At 46.0% G+C, this 20101-nt stretch overlaps 1 pseudogene; it reads left to right on the top strand.

The window, feature by feature from the left end:
* The first annotated feature begins 3357 nt into the window (after window positions 1–3357).
* On the top strand, window positions 3358–3743 carry LOC102432958 (annotated as a pseudogene).
* The last annotated feature ends 16358 nt before the right edge of the window (window positions 3744–20101 follow it).

Genomic DNA, 20101 nt, shown 5'->3' with positions numbered 1-20101 from the left:
GGTCGACAGCTTTGGTCACCCAGGCAGAGATGATGACCAGGTGGCAGTGCCACTTGGAGACTTGTAGGGACCTGTCGCTTGAATTGAGTTGGCAGTGGCGGTGCCAGTCCACAACATCATAAGGCAACTAAGGAGACTCAGCTCCGATAGTGACTCAGGTCAGCAAAGTCACAGAAGAGCTGGCCCCACCTTAGCACTCATTTGTCCATGAAGTCAGCACTCTTTGCAGCTGCATGTGACAGAGGCCAAGGCCAAAGCCAAGGCGGGTCTTCCAGAGAACAGAGCCACAGACACCTGGCTGAGGGCAGTGAAGGGCCTCTATTCATTCCTTCATTCAATCAGCAAGTGCTCATTGGAGTAGGTACAGCAAGGCGAGCTAGGTCCTGTGTTGGGTGGTAAAGGTACAAACCTGGCTGATGCCTCCCATCTTCCAGGTGGACAGTTCTGGAAGGGATTCGGTGTGCATCGCAGGTCTTTGCAGAACTGAGCCCTGTTGCCTGTTGTACCCACACTTGGCTTGTTCTTGTATTTCTCTTCCTGCTTCCTCATGCCTGCTTTCTGGACAACTTCATGATCCATCTGTACCCAAGGCTTAATTATAGGTCCTGTTCTCAGGGAACCCAACCCAGATTTATTCTGAAGGCAAAAGGGAGCCCTCGAGGCATTGTTTCCTTTCTGATAATAACCCTATAATGAACTCGAGGTGTTCTGCTAGGCAGAGAGGATACAAGTGTAATACAGTGCAGTCCTTGAATTTAAGGAGCTTGTAACTCCTCCTCCTGTAAACTTTTCAGTGCTTCTTCTTTTATGATCTCATTTGACCCTCAGTAACCTTCCCAGGACAGTGGGAACATCACTATTTGTAATTTATAGGAAAATCAGAAGGAGACATAGAAAGGGCAGAGCCGTTTACAAGGTCACAGAGCTAGCGAGTGGCCTTTTAAGCAATTAAAACCTTGGGCTGGGTATATAAATTATCATCGTTTCTCCGAGAAAAGCAACACATTTACTATAATTTAATTATTCACTTGCCTTCATTATATTTTCTTTGCACTCTCTGCTTTTCAACTTTCCAAATATTGTACTGGCTTTTAATCAGCTGCTATGTAATTTATTCTGTGAAACTAGGTCAATGTACAACGTGTTAACATAACTTGCCTTTTACAGTTTAAACAACATTTTAGTAAAATTGAAACTTAAAAGAAGAAAGAAAACCCTTTGATTGCCACTGCATAACTTTAAGCTGAATGGCAAGATTGGATTTGCATTTGTGAATGTTAAGTCCAAATCCAAGGGCAGCGTGGAGGAGAGACGCTGGAAGGGCAAGATTCGGCCTCCCTCCCTAGGTGCTTTTATCTCATTCCATGGCTTTAAATAACACCTGTATGCCGATGATTCACACATTTCTATCTCCAGCCCGACTTCTCTTCTGAGCTCCAGATCAGCACATCCAGTCCCCTAACTGACATCTCTCCATGGATGTCTCACAGGAACTCAAGCTTAACTTGTCCAGAATAAACACCGAATTCCACTCTTCCCCCAAACTACCCCTCTGCCAGTGCTTCCCATCTTGGTTAGCGGCATCACTATCCGTTGTTCAACCCAGAAAACCTGGAAGTCATTCCAGATCCCTTCTCTCTCGCCCTCTGTATCCAGTCAGTTAGCAACCCTGGCAACTTACATATTTTTCAAATAGGTCTCACATTCGTTTACTTCTCCCCATCCTGGCCACCATCATCTCTTGCCTGGACTATGGTCTTGGTCTCCTACCAGTTCTCTCTCCTTTCACGTTTCTTCCTAATGATATAGAGGTTGGGCTCATTGGCTTCATGTGGAGGCACCTGGATTAGATGAAGTCCTGGCCTCTCAATGCTCTGCGTGGCGAGCTCAGCAGCATGCAAGGCTTAGCTTTCTTTCAGAATGATCTGCCGGCCTTGGGGAAGCTGTATTCATTTTCTAATACCATGTAACAAGTTACCCCAAACTTAGCAACTAAAATGACATACATGTATGATCTCAGAGTTTCTGTGGGTTAAGATTCGGGGCGTGGTTTAGCTAGGTCCTCTGTGTAGGTTCTCGCAAAGCTGCAGTCAAGGTGTCAGCCAGGGCATTTTCGTCTGGAGGCTTAATTAGGGAAGAATGTGCTTCCTAGTTCATTTGGGTGGTTGGCAGAATTCATTTCCTTGACGTTGTATGACTGAGAGCCTGGCTTTTTGCTGGTATCAGCTGGAGGCCACCCTCTGATCATAGAGGCTACCTGTAGTTTCTTGCTATGTGGGCCTCCTCAGCATGGCTGCTCACCTCATCAAGCCAACAGCAAGACTGTCTTCATCCAGCGGCTATGATAGAGTCTTATATAAGGTAATGGAACCATGGAGTGGCATGCTGTCACCTTTGCCATGTAATCTAACCCAATCAAAAGTGACACCCATCACCTTTGCCATAAGGTTAGAAGCAAGCCACAGGTTCCACCTGCGCTCAAAGGGAAAGAATTACATGAAAGCAGGGATATCAGAAGGCAGGAAATCGCTGGGGTTACCGTACGGTTTGACTGTTAGAGAGGCAGGTGCGATGCTCTGCTTCTCCCCCCAGAGGTTTATGGGAATGGCCCTCCAAAGGGGACTCACTGTCATAGACAGAGCTGTCTGTTCCTGGGGAGTAAAGGGTTGGAAACGGAGTAATTCTGGAATACAGTGTTAGAAAGCTCATGTTGCCACACCCGAGCCACGTTCTCCAATCCAGCTTTTGTCAGTAACACAGACGCTGTGTTGATTTCCTGCTGTATGGTTGACTCCAGAATCTCTCATGTATTCAGAACCCATTTGGAAAATAGATGAATGTTATGTTTCTACCTCCTCAAACCCCAACATCCCCCACCATTCTATTATCCACAGAGGACAGAACAATCTCTTAAAAACATACATTAGCAATATTAGGAAGGCAAGGGAATATTATGAACAACGTTATGTCAATAAATCCAACAACTTAGATGAAATGAAAAATTCCTTGGCAGACACAAACTATTAAATAAAGCTCCTTCAAGGTGAAACAGATAGTCTTAAATCTGTTAAAGAAATTGAATTTGTAGTTAAAAACCTTTTTACAAAGAACTCGAGGCCCAAACATCTAAGAAAGAAATAATCCCAATTTTAAACAAATTCTTCCATAAAATTGAAGAGGAGGGAACACTTCCCAATTCATTCTTTGAAACCAGTATTATCCTCATACCAAAACCAGACAAAGACATTATAAGAAAAAACAACTACAGACCAATATTTCTCATGAACATATACGCAGAATTTCTTAAAATTTTGGCAATTCAAGCTCTTCCGGGGACGGTGACTTGTGTTTAGGTATTCACCATGGTCCAGCGTTTGACATACCATCGGAGGCTGTCCTACAACACAGCCTCGAACAAAACCAGGCTGTCCCAAACCCCTGGTAATAGGATTGTTTACCTTTATACCAAGAAGGTTGGGGAAGCACCCAAATCTGCGTGTGGCATGTGCCCAGGCCGACTTCGCGGAGTTCGTGCTGTGAGACCTAAAGTTCTAATGAGGTTGTCTAAAACGAAAAAACACGTCAGCAGGGCCTACGGTGGATCCATGTGTGCTAAATGTGTCCGCGACAGGATCAAGCGTGCTTTCCTTATTGAGGAGCAGAAAATCGTTGTGAAAGTGTTGAAGGCACAAGCACAGAGTCAGAAAGCTAAATAAATTAAAAAATGAAGCTTTTTTGAGTAATAAAAACAAAAGTCTCATTCTGTTAAAAAAAATTTTTTTGGCAATTCAAATCCAATGATATATAAAATGATAGTAAATCATGACCAAATGTGTTTTAGCCTAGGAATGAAGGGTTGTTTTACCATTAAAAAAAAAAAAATCAGTCAATGTAATTCACTGTATTAACAAACTGAAAAGAAAAACTATATGCTCCCCTCAATAGATGCAGGAAAACTATTAAAAGCCAGGAAGAGAATAAAAGTTTCTCAACTTAATAATTGGCTTCTATGAAAAACCTGGAACTAACATCATATCTAATAATAAAAGCTAAATGCTTGCTCATCAAGATCAGGATCTAGTAGACTAAACAACACTACTAACTGATCTAATTATATTTATAGAATACTAGAGGCCCGGCGCACGAAATTCATGCAAGGGACTCAGCCCCTGCCACCTTGGCTGCCTTGGCCCTTGCAGCCCCGGCTTCGTTAGGAAGGATGTCCGGTCTAATTAGCATATTTTACTTTTATTATATAGGATTATACCCCTATCCTCTCTCACCACTTCTCTTCAACATTGTACTAGAAGTTCTGGCCTGTGCAATCTGATAAGAAAAGAAATTAAAGGTGTAAAGATGGGAAAGGAAGAACTACAAATGTCTTCATTCTCAGATGACACAATTGCCTATGTAGAAAATCTGGTGGAGTTACTAGAAGAACTACTAGAATTAGTAAGTGAGTTTAGCAAAGTTGTAGGATGCAGATATACAAAAATCAATTGTAGTATTTATATATACCAGCAATGAGCAATTGGAAAATGAAATTTGTAAAAACAGCACCATTCACAATAGCATCACTGGTCGCAGTAATGGACTCAGAGTTGGGCATGTGACCTTAGTTTGACAAAACAATGAATTTCATGATTTCTGAATGGAATACAAGGACAAAGATGCTCTCATTCTCTGCTGTATCTGATGGATTTGGTGGTAGCACGACTGACACCCCTCTTGTGATGAGGATGCATCCAACACACAGAGAAGAAGAAGGGAGAGACAACTGACTCCTAGTGAGATCATTGGAGCTCATGGATCAAGTTGTGCATGAACCTAAAACTACCTGTGGCTGTTCCAACTAATTTTCTTTGCATTAAAACATTTTGGATTTTTTTTTCACTTGTAACTAAGAGGTTTCACCGATGTCAAGATGTTTGGGAACCATCTTGGTGGAAGTGTTAGGTGGCAAGTTTATATGGTTCAGAAACTCAGCCAGTCTGAGCTGGAGACAAACAGTGTGTGGGTAGGAGCTGAAGCCAGTGAAGTGGCTGTACACCAAGGAAGAAATACAGACTAACAGGGACAAAAAGTGACAGAGTGAGTCTGAGGAGCACCAGCATTTTTGAGCTGAGTGAGTAAGAAGAAACCGGAGGAGAAGAGGAAGGGCCAATCATATCAGGTAGGAGGCAAACTGGGGGCGGGAGGATTAGGAAACTCAAGTGAGGAGAAAGTGTCAGGAAGGAGGACATGAGCAACAGTCTCAGATGCTGTAGAAATTTCCCGGGGGAATGAACATGTAAGTGTTCATATACCTTAGCACCTAGGAGGTTGCAAGTGACTTTGGCAAAGACAGCTTCAGTGGCATGTGGGGGCGGAGAGTGACGGGAAGGAAGGCAGCAGAGGCAGTAAGTGTGGACTTGTTTGGCAGAACATTTGGTGGCAAAGTGAAAGAGAGGGCTAGTCAGAGCAAGGCAGGGTTGTTTCTAGCCACACACCTTTGAGTCTGTCCTTCTGCTACTCCTAGAGATACTGTGAGTTACCTAATTACACCCAATAGTACCTTTTTTTGAATAAATTACTAGAGTGTGTTCTGTTGCCTAAAATGGAGAATTCCCTGATGAAATGGCGAGCTTGAGGAAAGTGATGGTCTGAAGTAATAATTGTGGAGCAAGGGAGAGGGCTTTGAAAAAATATTTAAACAATGGAAAATACGTGAATATGGCTTGCCATTGAAAGGAAAGAGCCAACAGAGAAGGCAGAAGATGAAGGATTGAGAAGGACTGATTGATGGATGGATGTCCTTGAGGAGAAGAGGTAGGAGAAGTGGACGTGGCCTGGCTGGCCATGGACAGGTGGAGGGATGACACTTTTATTGACATAGGACAGAGTACAGATGGAAGAGAAGGGATGTACCTGCACGGGTGTTGTGCAGGAGGTGGAGGAAGGCCATCTGACAGCCTCTATCATTCTCTGTTGAGGACGAGGAAGGTTGCTTTGCTGAATCTGAGAGAAAAAGTGATGACAATCGAAGGTGGGACACACACTTATAATGTTATGGTTTCCCAGTTCCTTTTTTTAAAATTTCTTTTTTATTTTGAAACAATCTCACACTTACAGGAAAGTTGCAAGTACAGTTCAAAGACCTTTTTTTTCTGAATCATCAGAGTAAGTTGCCAACATGGTGCCCCATAACCCTCAAGTACTTGATTGTGTATTTTCTATAAAAAAGAATATTCTCCTGAACTACCGAAATAGAGAAACTCAGGTAGATACATTGCTACCATCTACATCTCAGACTCGATTTGAGTCTCACTCCTTGTTCCAATAGTGTTCCTGGCAATTGTTGTCAGTTTGGCTCAAACTTGTAAAAATTCTCTACAGGTTTGGATGTTTTTCACATCAATACACCCATTTTAAGAAAACTCTATGTACACTAATGAAGCTTGGTCAGGTTCAAAACTGAGTACCACTGATCACTTTTGAGTGGTCTTGCATACAGTAAAACTTCCAGAAAATCCACATAACCCATATTTCTCACCTCTCGTTATGGCCATTGTTCTTCACAAAGCTGTTCTCACTCTCCTTCCAGAATCTTCCAACCCATCTGGCTTCTTCACTCCTCTCTATTCCATCCCCTTCCTCTAGCCTTCTGAGAAGGCAAAGGGAGAAAGATTGTGAATACTAGTACAATAATATTTTGCCCCAAACCAAAGCATTGTGACAATATTAGTTAAGGTTCTTTTGATACAAGTAACCGAAACCAACTCAAGCTATTTAAGTCAAAATGAGCATTAGTCATGTACACCCATGGAATGAAAAAAGGAATTGACGGATGGGGTGCCTGAACAGTGAGAATAAGGGCAGCTCTGGTGACTTAAAATCAGATATTTGTGAATCCTTCCCCCAGAGTAGTGGTCTCTGATTTTTCACTGTGATTCACTAAAGAGGAGCAAAAACTCTGAAACCGTTCAACTAATCCTAATTTCCATGGGATAAAAGCCAGAAGTACATGAATTATCACTGTACTAATGAAATTACAACAGAAGTATTACTCATGCATGCATAGGGGCATGATGATGCTCAATGAATTATAATGCATAGTTTTAAAGCCTCATTATTGAAAAAGGATTCATCCAAAAGACCACTACACGCAACAACCACAATAAACTAACCTGATAATTATAAAGCTAAATCATCCAAAAGCCAAATTTACAGTAATTTACAATGAATGCAATTTATAATTAGTGATCAGTGCAATTAAGCTATCCAAAACCCACAGTCAATTCAAAACAACACCGATGAAGCACTGACAGTAAAGTGTCATTATCCCAAATTGCAGGGATTCTAGCTCTGTGTGCGCCTGCGCCGCGAAGCGTCATGTCACGTCATTGCCAGTTTGGCCCTGCAGACAGCTTCCCAGCAGAACACCGGGTTAGAGTGCTCAGAACACGGGAGCAGTCACTTTAGTTTGTGAATCCTAAATTTTAGTAACCCATAATAACCCATTCAGTAGATTACTCTTAAACACTTCCTCACTGTGTATAAAAATTTAAGGAATTATATAGAACGGAAGCACGGACTTGCGTTTTGGGTCCGTTTGAGGCTCACCAGGGAGCCCCTGTAGTACTTGGAGTCACGCTCTGGAAATTGGCCATGACTTCCAGCAACTAACAGCTCATCTTCCCCAGATCCAAATCTCCAATCCCAAGGCAGACATTTTAATTGGCCCAGCTTGAGTCACGTGTCCACCCTGGACCAATTATCCCTGGGATTGGAGTTGGTGGAGGAGAAGGAGCAGGACCTCTTCATGGGGAAATGCTTTGTTTGTTGGGCCTGCCTTGTGGGTGTGGAGGGCAACTCCCCAATAAGATGGGCTCCACAGTTGAGAACATCCACTAAAATAAATACTGAATCAAGGTCATAAGACTTATACCATATCTTGGATGTCCAGAAATCATTGGAATCTTTATTTTGTCTCTAGTCTCTAAGTGGCTGGAAGAAAAAAATCTAGGTTCAGTTCAATCCAAGGCAACAATGTAAACAATACCTTTAGGAAATATTCAGTCTCTCCCCACAATCCCTCAGGACTCAAAGGAGAAGCTGTCATCATTTTATGTCATGGCTTCATTGGCTCTCTAAGAGCTGGTTCTTAATACACTAAAGAGGAAGGTAAAGGAATTTTGAAAATGACAGCTTACGTTTATTGCTTACTTTATTATGTTCCAGACGCTCTCTAACTACTTCTAAGAGTTACAGCACTTGGGATCTAGAAGGAATCCAATTTGTTCAAGGCAAGCTTTATGGCTACCAGCTTGTTGAATTCTCGTAACCGTTCTCTGAGGCAGGTACTAGCATTACTCCCATGTTACAGATAAGGACACGAAGTCACAGAGAAATCCAGTAACTTCCTCAAGGTCACACAGCGGGTAATGACATAACCTGTATGGGGGCCCAGGTATTGTGCCTCCGAGCCTGTCATTGTCGCTAACTGGCAATCCTGACTCTCTCAAGACAACAGCCTGGATCTAAAGATTAGTGTCTTGCTGAGAAATCTCATTTTGAGTGTCAATAGAAGAATATTCACTCTTTATTTCTTTTGCATTCTTCTGTAACAATTTAATCTCTCCCCAGGCAGAGGGAGGCCTGGGGCTAACCAAGGGGAAGGTCATTCCCCCTGAAAAGCAAAAGAGAAAAAGCACATGAGTAATTGTTCAAAATATCGCCTTCTTTATAATAATGATGATGTAGAAGCATAAAAATAGGGATGTAACAGGGGCATTTGTGGGTGGTGCCCATCTAGGCACTGCTTTGGGAAGGGAGTTCTTGGCTAAGCTACTTGGTCAAGGCTAAGTAGCTTGGGAAAGGCTACTTGTTAAGAAGATGCCTCGAGAGACCCTCCAGCGCTCAGCTGAGAGCTATCGCCCAAGATGATGAGACCCAGAACTGCTGGGGGATTTACTGTTACTTGTTCACGTGGCCTCTCAAGTCTCTCACTCACAAGGAGGAGATCCACTGGTTCGGTGCACTCAGGTCTCTGGTTGGTCAGTTATATCTTGGATGGTAGCTACCTAAATAGTGGGGTGTCTTATCCTGAGGAGCGTGGGCAACATAAGCTGCCCCTGGGAGAGATCCCCTATTTGATTCTGAAAAATGCAAATTCCTGAACCAAGGCTGAGGGTCAGACATGGAGAACAAAGAATTAACCCAAACCAATGCCCTCTCACAGGACCCACCTGGGCAGCCAGGTGTTCCGAGGGGTCAACTTCTCTTTCTCTGAGTCTGGAAGCGGCCAATAAGAAGAACCTGAGACAAAGGCTTAAATGTGAGGTTTTATCGGAGAGGGGGAACCAGAAGGCATGTGTAAGAGTCAGAGGGAGTGAGCCAGGGAAGGAGAGAGCGGACTCCAGATGCATTGTCAATTGGGCTTCTTCCCGGTTACCCGATTGCGTGGACTGGCTGAGAAGCCATTTGACCGACATCTCAGAACCACCTACCTGGAGGAAAGAAAGAGAAAGCATGTATCCATCACTTCGCTTTCCTCTCTGGTCAGAGGTTTGTCCCTCCACCCACTGGCCAACGGTTACCTCCTCAGCACTTCTAGGTTCCCCTGCACTTGGCAGAGAAGTCCTGGCTCACAGTGGTCCATGGGAATACTCAAGCTCTCTCATCCCAACAGGCTCTGAAGTTCAGGCTGAATCCCATCCTGCACCCTCCGTCCTGTTTCCCAGGTGAGAGTCAGGCACAAGTTCAGTATCCACCCCACCCCCCTTCCCCTCTAGGCAACCTGCGAGAACACAGTAAGCTCTCTAAGTGGTCCTCTAAACCCTCTCTCTTCCTATCTTATCCCTTCCTCTCCTGTGGACGGAGTTGGTTCTCTCGGGACAGCAACAGCACCTTCCAGAGAAATCCTCTATAAATCCTTCCTCCTTTGGTTTCTTACCTTGTTTATATACTGGATCTGGCTGAGGGGGTCAACAATGGTGGAAAGGTTCTTGACCATTTCCTTTGTGGGTTTCATGGAGGGATAACTAGCTTTGAAATTTCACATCCATTGTCTCTTGGTGTTTGGGTGGAAACTTCTATTTAACGTTCTGTCGCACTAAAGAAACCAATGAAGGCGAAGGTGCTTTCAGATAGTAATAAGCTGCATGAAGACGTGGAAATGGGGTGATGTGATAAAGAGTGGCCTGGGGGAAGAAGGGCTCATTTAGAACGTCTAATCCAGTAAGGCATCTCTCTCTGAGGAGGTGGCATTTTGAGCTGCGACCTGAAGGTCAGGAGCCAGTTTTGCCGAGATCTGGGTGTGTGTGTGTGGTGAGAGAGGATGGTGCATTTCAGGCAGTGGGAATGGCAAGTGCAGAATCCCAGGTGGGAGCAAGTTTGGTGGGTTGAGTTGAGTAGGTGATGAGAGCTCAATGGAGAGGGGGTAGGGCCTGCATCACACAGGGCCTTGGGCGTGGTAAGGGTTTAGCATTTTATTCTAACTGCAAGGGGAAGCCATTGGAGGGTTTGGGGCAGGAAATGACCTGATCTGATTTATATTAAGAGCCCGGAAGGACATAACAAAACACAACGTCTAGAACTAGTGTGGATCCTTATTCCAACAAACTGAAAAGAGATATTTGAGGCAACCTAGGAAATTTAAATGCAGACTAGGGATCAGGTGATATTAAATAACAATTGTGTGATAATAGCATTATTCTTAGGTTAAAAATCTGTATTAGTTTGAGATGCATAATACACAGGTGTTTGTGGATAATACGCCATAATATCTAAGATTTTCGTTGACATATACAGACACACACACACGCATGCACCAGGGCTTCTTTATACTGTGCTCTCTACTGCGGTATGTTTTAAAAATACATATTAAAAGTTACAAAGAAAAGAATTTGGCGGTTGTGTGGAGAATGGATTGCTGGGGGTAAGGATGGATGGAGTAGGAGCAGAGACCAGTTAGGAGGCTTTTGCTGAAATCCAAAGAGATGAGAAGGTGGCTTAGCGTTGGGTGGCAGGGGCGGGGTGGAGCTGGAAATAAAGGTAGATTTCAGAGATAGAGCCAGCGGAGCTTGCAGATCAGATGAGAGGGTATGGTAGTCGCCTGGGCCAGACTAATATTAAAGTGACTCTGAGGACACAAGAGTTTCCATTCTCAACTTAATCCCTACTAGACTGGGAATGGGAAATGGGAAAGCAAGGCTCTTCAAATTATTTATGTCTCAGGTCAAATTCATGTTATTGGACTTGGGGCTGAGTCCAAGTTAGCAACGCAGCTGTGGGGAGCTAGCAAAGAGGCAGGGACGGGGGGCAGTGGCTGGAGGACTGGTGAAATGTTTGACTAGCTGGGAATTCCACAAGGTGGGCAAGAAGAGATCTCTTCCCATTGGGAGTTGTAGTTCTCCACCTCCAGGTGAAACCCTTGGTTTATGCGCTCCTGGAATACATTGCTTCTTCCATGCGAGGCCATGCTGTATAGTGCATTTCATCAGTGGGGCCCAGGAATACAGACCGCAGATTTGCTCTTGGTTAGATCAATTATGCAAATACCCACTGAACTGCCGGAACCTTTACTTCACATCTAGGGAGCTTTAACTCAGCCACAAGTACCCATCCCAGCGGGGGACTCCTGCCGGCCTGTGATCCGCCGGAGGCAAAGCTGTTTGTTGGTAGCTATTTGTTTTTGGTGTCGCTCTTTTCTTTTGCTGCCTGTACATCTGGTAAGACAAATGGACATGTGCGCCTGTCATTGCGGATCTATCGATGGCTTGGGTTTCCCGGACATAATCTTGTTTAATGGAGCCGGGTCTTTTTTTTTTTTTCTGCCTAAGTTTTTTCCCTATGAGTAAGGCATTGTTTTTGTTGTTGCTAAAGTGCTCTGATGTCCTGTAGCTAAAAAAAAGGGGGTGGGGAGCTCTTTTTGAGACTTAAGAGTGGAAGCTCTGAGGCTCTAAATGATGCTTGAAACACAATTGGGGACAGAGATGGGCCGGCCTCTCCCTCACAGGCAGCAGCTGTTTGGTTTTCTGCTGTCCGCCCTGATCCTTGGTCTGCTCCCTTGGCTTGGCCCACCTTGTCATGTTGTTCCCTAGAAAATCAGGTCACCCTGTACCTCCGGTTTCCCTGGCCAATGGTTTTTAGCTGCCTATTGAGCTGGCTGTGTTGTGTCTAATCCTTGCTCAGCCCTGCCATGAGCGCTGCCATTAGAGAACACCATTCATCATCATTTACGGACCATCATATCTAATTCTAATGGTGAGGACACAGAGCCGCCCTCCTCCTTGCGTCCAAGTGGCAGTTGCAAACTGCTGGAATGGCTCTCCTCTTGTCTTCTTAACAACCCAGCGTCTCCTGAGTTAGGGCCTCAAATCTCACGACTCGTAGTATGTTTGTGTTTTTAGAACACGCTCATTCATGTGCTTTCTCTGCTGCCCGAGATTGGCACCTGCTCCCCAGGTGTCTGGTGGGTTTCTCCAGTAGGAACCAACCCTGACCACTTGCCGTCAGGCAAGTCACCGAATATATTTGAATCCTGTTTCCTTCTTAGGGAAGTAGCAGTTCTTCCTTCTTCCTTGTCACGGGGCCAGGGCTGGAGGGTTTGCTGGGATGAGCCCATGTGACAAGACTTGTAACTGTCCTTTACAAAATATAAGATCCTGCACAGAAGCAAGCAATCATGATAGGAAAACAGAACTGAATATAGGAGGTGGGTGGTATATTCAGAGCAACAGGTAAGCATGTCTGTTTTAGTCAACAAACCTTATCAAGTACGTGCCCAGCACAATGATCAGTAAGCCACGGCCCCTGCTGTTAAAGAACTTAGAGTCGTGTGGTGTATACAGATTAAAAAACATGTGCTTACAAGAGACAGTTATAAGAACTATGCAATGCTAAGTGCCTTATGAGAGTGCACAGAAAACACATCTAATGTGGATTGAGAGAGGCCAGGAAGACCGCCGGGGAGAGGTGGGCATGTGCAAAGCTGAGCCCGAAGAGAGACTGGGAAATAGTGGCCTCTGGGAACTGTGGGTGGTTCAGTGTGGCTCTGAGAGTGAAGGCAAGTGGTAAGACGGAGGGTTTGGAACACTGGGCACTATTGAAGAGTGACAGGGTCCAATTTATCTGAAAGCCAATGGGGACTATTTTGGAAGGAGGAGAGGCTGAATGAGGAAGGTCAGTTAAAAGGCTCCTGGGATAAGCTAGTTAAGAGATTATAATAGCATGGTCTAAGAGTTAATGCTGGAGAGTTGAAGAGAAGTGGCTGGATTAAAGAGATATTTGAGAGGTAAAAAATGAATAACATTTGATGTTTGATTAGATATGGGGATTGGGATAGAAGAGACAGGGAGGTAACCCCCTCATTTCTAGCTTGGAGAACTGTATGGATGGTGGTGATATTCATTCAGTTCAGGGTAACAGAAGGAGGAGAAAGACTGATGTCTGTAGAAATGATCATTTCAGTTTGGGCTGTGACTCATTCTCAGAGCCTAGAGAGTCCACATGGAGACATACGGATGTTTGTTTCACAGTGCTGGGCTGCTCATAACGCCAGGAAAGGACAGAATTACAGACTTCTGGTTCTCCCAGGACTGTGACGCTGACTAGACAAGGAATAGACGCCAGGCGCCAAGGCAGCATCCACACGGCTGACAGGTGGCTTTGCCCGTGTGCTCCGGGTCAAGCCATTGAGCTATACCCATCGGATGTTGTCTCGCCAGAGTTCCAGCCACATCACTGAGTGCTGCCAGTCATTCATGGACATCGGGGCTAGAAGGTCGTATAGCGACAGGGCACGTGACAGCAGCCCTTGGGCTAGATGTAAGCTGCTGAGAGGGTAGCGAATTGATCCCCCATTGTCTTCCTGAAAGGCCTGAAAAACGAGGAGGCTGGAGCAGACACAGATTGATGGAGAACTGGGTGACCACCCCCAAGAGAGAGAAAGAGAGAAGATGCCTGTTTTGTGTGTTTTTTTCCAATATTCAGTCCCAGTTTCCCTGAGCCTGGATGCCTTGTTCCTTCTCTTTCACTAGATATAGACAGACAGACAGACAGATAGGTATTTAAATATTAAACTTACATTTAAATATTTTTTACTTTAGTTGTTTTAAGTGGGAAACCAGAAAAGTTGCCATTAGAACAGCATTGGTACCAGGAGTGAGGTTTTAAGCCAGTGATGGCGAACCTATGACACGTGTGTCAGAGGTGACATGCGAACTCATTTTTTTGGTTGATTTTTCTTTGGTAAATGGTATTTAAATATATAAAATAAATATCAAAAATATAAATCTTTGTTTCACTATGGTTGCAAAGATCAAAAAATTTCTATCTGTGACACGGCACCAGAGTTAAGTTAGGGTTTTTCAAAATGCTGACACGCCGAGCTCAAAAGGTTCGCCATCACTGTTTTAAGCAATAGAGCCTTCAAACCTGAGACTAGCTGTGGTATCACTGAGATGAGATAGAATTTAAAAATTTTCATTACAGGATAGGAAGTTTGCAGCCTGTGATTTTTGGTTAAAAAACAAACAAGTGATTAAGTTGTCACCTGCTCTCCCTTGAGACCCAGACCATATGCCCACTGAAGGTGGAGCTTTGGGAGGCCTGCTGCCTGAATGGATAATGAAGCAGATTGCTGTTGCTTATAACCTTAGATAAAGGCCAGTAGCAGACACAGGTTTCTGTCCAGAATGCCTAAGAGCAAACAAGCCAAGCAGGGCGGTCATGTGACTCGGGTGCAGGCAGCCCACGCAGCCTGTAGCGGGAGCTCTCTGACGACTTAGAGCCACGTCCAGGAACCAGTGGGCTTTGCCAAACTGTGGTCTGGTCCTAATTTTCTGTCTCATTAAGTGGCTAGTGACCAAGTTAAAGCCCTGATTGACAGATGTGCAGGCCGTTGGAAAAGAAGTATTTGGGAAGAAAAGGAGCTGCTGGGGAACAGGCATCTCTCACTCTGCCTTCCCCACGAATAAGAACCTTCCCACTGAGAGGCAGGTCTTCAGGGCTGCGGTGGGAATGTGGATGAGGACAGGCAGCCCTAGGCCTTTCAGCCCCATCTCCTCTGGACCAGGCATCAGCCAGTAGGCGGACAGGCAGGCTGTGGGCCTGGTCTTCACGATTCATTTGGGCTGTTGCTGTCGGCAGCCTTCCAAGGACCTTGGCCTTCTGTGCCAGCCAGGGGCCCCCTCCTGCTTTGGGATTTTTTTGAGATGTGCTTGGACCAGGAGTCAACACGGTCCTGCCGCCCTAGAGATCGAGTTCTTCCCTCTCGTTTTCTCTTTCTTTCCTCTATTTTCTATGTAAATGCCCCCCCCCCTCCTGGTTTTGCTGCATTATTCGATATTGGGGATTGGCAGAGGTTAAACGTATCATCTAGTTCATAGGTGGTAAGAAAGTGAGCAGTCACATTTGGACAGGATCTCACAGACTAGAGGAGGCTGTGTCTGTGCCCCAAGTTTACTCGTTGGGGTGGGTAGTGGGGACAGATGGTAAATGGGATTGTGTAAAAACAGGGCGGCGTGGCCACATTTGGGAAATGCTGAGTTAAATAAACACAAAGAGATTTCTTCCCGCAGTTCTCAGCCTGTTCAGTGTGCTCATGTGCATCTTCCCGAGGGGCCTGTAATGGAAGAATTTCCCAAACTTACTTGACACAGAACGACTTCTGAATACGGTTGGGTTTAAAGCAGAAATGGGGAAGGGGAGAAAGATATTATGGAGGGGAAGCCAGGGGCTTACAACACCATCTCAGATGCATCTCAGGTTCGCAGCCACCTCCTCTATATCGGAGCAACTGGGCTTGGCTTGAAATCTTGGGCGCGCGTGTGTGTGTGTATGTGTGTGTGTGTCCATGCACTCTCGCACGTAGGCACAATTCTGGCTGTGGACTCAAAGGCAGAAACCAGGTTGATTCTTCTCCCTTAACCCGGAGGCCTCTCATCCCCTGACATTTGCCCGGGTCTCAGTGGGGCTCCCTGTTAAATAAGGCATAGCCTGCCTCCCAGGCTCTGCTGGGCTGGGGCTGGCTGGGGCGGGGTGGGGGAGCTCATTATCACTCTGGAAAGTGTAGGAAGGAGACCAGGCAAGTTAGGACACTTGTGCCCCTCCTACAGGCCCCGACCCCTGGGGCCACTCTCTCTCTCTCTCTCTGGCCCGCCCAGCTCCTGAGAGCATGTTGGAGGAGCCTTTCCAGGGACTGTCTCTCAAGCTGACACCCTCTGTTTATTTTTGCAGCCCTAATTACCCTTTCAACTTGCCTGGTTTATTTTTAGAGGTTTCCCATCCACCTCATTAACATCTCGTAAGAGCTCCTGTCTCATATTTTTACCATTTATACCCTTAATTAAACACGGTGGCCTTTGTTATCTCCAAGTACAGGGCCTTGTTAGAATTTACACGGGGTGACAGCGCAGCTATCGCCTAACTGATTTTTAAGTATTCCTTCCCCTTCCTCCAGCCCTTCTGGGCCACAGGGCTGTCCTGTCTCCCCAGGACTCTGTTCCCCTTTGGTTATTCTTTCCATAATCAAGGGCTGAGGGTGCGAAGGAGAAGGCTTGGTCTGCTGGCTGCTCTGTTATGTTGATTCTTTTTCTTTGGCGCCCCTTGGCCTCCTTGCTCTACCCCCACCCAGAGTCCTGAGGGGAGATGGTGCGGATTGCGTCAAGCTTTGCCATCCGATGTGTGAACAGAACAGCGATACTTAATTAAATGCACCCCAGGACTCAGCTCCCTGATCCTGCACCCGCTGACCTGCCCATCCCATCAGGAGAGCTCGGCCTAATTACCCTGTCCTGCTGGCCCAGTTTATTTTCAAACCTTCTTAGTGGGACTGGCCACTATTGAGAGCATCCGTCATCACAGGCACCGATCCTAGGTACCACCTTGCAGAGGGAGGGAAGCTGGCATGGGTCAGAAGCAGCACTTTCAGTCTTGAAACAGTGGCATGAGCTCAGGGTTCTAGGGCACAAAGGAAGGTGTTTTCTGGGCGGTGTTTGGGGGCCAGGGGAGGAACTTGAGCTTTGGGCAGGAGAGAGCAGTGGTCTGTCTTCCGTGGCCTAAGTTGAATCTGCTGTGTGGAGCTCACAGTATCCCTGTAAGAGATAAGCCTACTGTCTGATGGGTCAGGAAGAGGCAGTGGGGTGCAGGCTGAGGTGCACCAAGCCCTCCAGAGGCTGGATGGAGCAGTGAGCGTCAGACCCACCCACGTTTGAATCTCGCTTCATCCCCTTGGCCTTGGGCAAGTGACTTTTACTTCTCTTGTTTTCTCATCTATATCATGAGGCAATACTAATGGTGCCTGCCTCATAGCTTGATGTCAGAACGAATCAGGTAACACATGTAAAGAAGCTGGCATGGTGACCGGCACATCATAATCCTTTAACAGGAGGGAGCTGCTATTATCAATATCAGCACTATTGGAAGATAGTGGCCAGTGTGGTCATAAGTGGCCACTCTAGAACAGTGATGGCGAACCTTTTGAGCTCGGTGTGTCAGCATTTTGAAAAACCCTAACTTAACTCTGGTGCCGTGTCACATATAGAAATTTTTTGATATTTGCAACCATAGTGAAACAAAGACTTATATTTTTGATATTTATTTTATATATTTAAATGCCATTTAACAAAGAAAAATCAACCAAAAAAATGAGTTCGCGTGTCACCTCTGACACGCATGTCATAGGTTCGCCATCACTGCTCTAGACCATAGCAGCAGTGGGAGCCCATAAAGAACCTCTGAAATATGTATTCCCTTCAGCCCGTCTCTCTCAGAAATGACCCTGTGGTCTGTGGCTGGTGTAGGATAATTCTGGGTCATTGTGATGATGTGGATGTTGGCCTGTAGGAGAAGTCATCTCATTCATTCACATCCCAATGTATCCCACACACATTTATTAAGCACCTACTATGTGCCAGGCGCTGTGTAAAGTGTAGTGGAAACATCAGCTCTTAAGCACCCTCAGTTCTGATGAGGAAGACCCTAACTGTAATGTACACCAGAATGAAATGGGTTCTAGAAAGAGATACAAGCATTGAGTTGGAGAGCAGTAGGTGGAGGGGCTCTGGGAGAGGTGCCCAGGCCTGCGCAGCACTTTGCGCCGCCTCCTGCCCCTGCTGGTGCCCAGACTGTGGTCAGTCTGGTTAGGGCAGGTGCTCTCAGTTGTGGGGGAGGAAGAATTTTTCCTCTAGCCTTCTAGGTTATTCCAGTTGGTCTAATAATTAAATCGACACGAGGCAGATTAGCAAGAGAAAATAGCCAAATTTAATTACATATATACGTATGGGAACCCCACATATGTGAGATGGTCAGAGACCCCACATACATGAGAGGTTCTGAAACAGAAAGTGAAAATGAAGTGTATATGACATTCTGAGCCAAGGAGTGAGGGAAGGCACCCTGGGGCTTCAAAGCAGATGTTCAGTAATTAGTTGTTGCCCGGCCACACGGCTCAGTGGTTGAGTGTTGGCCTATGAACCATGAGGTCATGGTTTGATTCCCCATCAGGGCTCATGCCTGGGTTGTGGGCTCAATCCCCAGTGTGGGGTGTGCAGGAGGCAGCCAATGAATGATATTCTCATCATTGATGTTTCTGTCTCTTTCTCCCTCTCCATTGTTCCCTGAAATCAATAAAAATATATTTTTTTAAATGTTTTAAAAAATAATTAGATGTTTGCCCTGCCCCATAGATAGGCCATTAAAGATTATCTGGTAATAACTCTTGTTGTGGGCAAAGCTCCCAAATTTAGATTCTTTTAGGGAGAGGTCAAATTTCTCTCGAGCCTGCAGGGCCTCCATTGCCTTCAAGTTGAAATAATCCATATGCCAACGTGGCATGTCTGGGGGAGCCTGTTCTGAACCCCTGCGCAGCTATGATCAACCTCCTGTCTCTGCTTTAGCTCTGTGGTTACAGAAGAAAGGATGTAGGAATAGGAAGCAGATGGCGCGTCCTGCTCTAGTAGGGACTGAACTGCAGTATCATTGGTTGGGTGACCTTCAGGGCCCTGGGCAGGGCTTCCGGAACAGGCACCTTACACCCCATTTGCTGCTTACACCCCCTTCCTGTTCAGGTCGACAGTGTGCTGCCCCTGGGGCTATAAAACAGCAATGCCCAGAGGGCAATAATCCCACCCCAAGACTGTCCATGAGCACAGCCCTCTGCGACCGCCTGCCTGTGGAGCTCAGAACACAGTCACCCTGGGAGCTGGCTCTGGGTCAGGGTCTTCTTGATGAGAAACAACTGTCTCACTCCAGGTGAAGCCAAATCTCTGATTCAGGGACCAGATGTTCCTCGGTGCGTGGGCCTGAACTTGACTGGCATCACAGTCATCTGCCAGCTTGGAGCAACACAGGCTCCTAGGCTCCACGAGTGCATCGGAATCTCCGTGGCAGCAATTTACCTTTTTAACCAGCTTTCCGGGTGGCTCCGAGGCACAGGAACGTCTGAGAGCCGTGGCTGGAGGCCGTCCTCAGTTCCCATTATGCTGGGTTTTCTAGACGCTGTTTCCTGAGCCAGAGGCTTGGTAATCTGAATCTGGGTACTTGACTGGTTGTGGCTCATGTGCCCTCCCCCTCTGGGAGTCAGTGCTTCTCTCTGGCAGGCTCACCAGGATGGGCACCTGGATAAGCAGGACAGTGGGAGGGAGCCAGACAAGGAAAAGGCTCCGATGCTGGTTGCTGGTGGAGGACAGGAGTGTGTGCATGGAAAAGAGTAATAAGACAAGAAACACACACTGACATCCAACAAGGGCGTGTGGGCCAGCGACTGCTTTGGGAGGATGGGAAGAAGTCACTCTCCCTGCTGGGGTCTGGGAGGGCTTTTCCAGGAGAGACTTGGGTTAGGCCTTAAAGAATCACTTGGTTGGAGAGTCATCCTGTGCAGTGAAGGTCGCAGGTTCCATTCCCGTCGGGGCACATACCTAAGTTGTGGGTTTGATCCCCGGTCGGGATGCGTGCAGGAGGCAACCAATCGATGTCTCTCTCTCACTCACACATTGATGCTTCTCTCTCTCTCAAATCAATTTTTTTAAAAAGGAGAGAATGGATGGGTTTCCCAGGGGAGGGTGGGCATAAGTGCAGCATGGTGAGAGGAGGGGTTGCATTTGCCTGTGGGAAGGGT

This window comes from Myotis lucifugus, unplaced genomic scaffold, assembly GCF_000147115.1.
Source record: "Myotis lucifugus unplaced genomic scaffold, Myoluc2.0 scaffold_101, whole genome shotgun sequence".
NCBI lineage: Eukaryota > Metazoa > Chordata > Mammalia > Chiroptera > Vespertilionidae > Myotis > Myotis lucifugus.
Note: the sequence above shows the minus strand (reverse complement) of the source record. Positions and strands in the feature narration are given on the sequence as shown.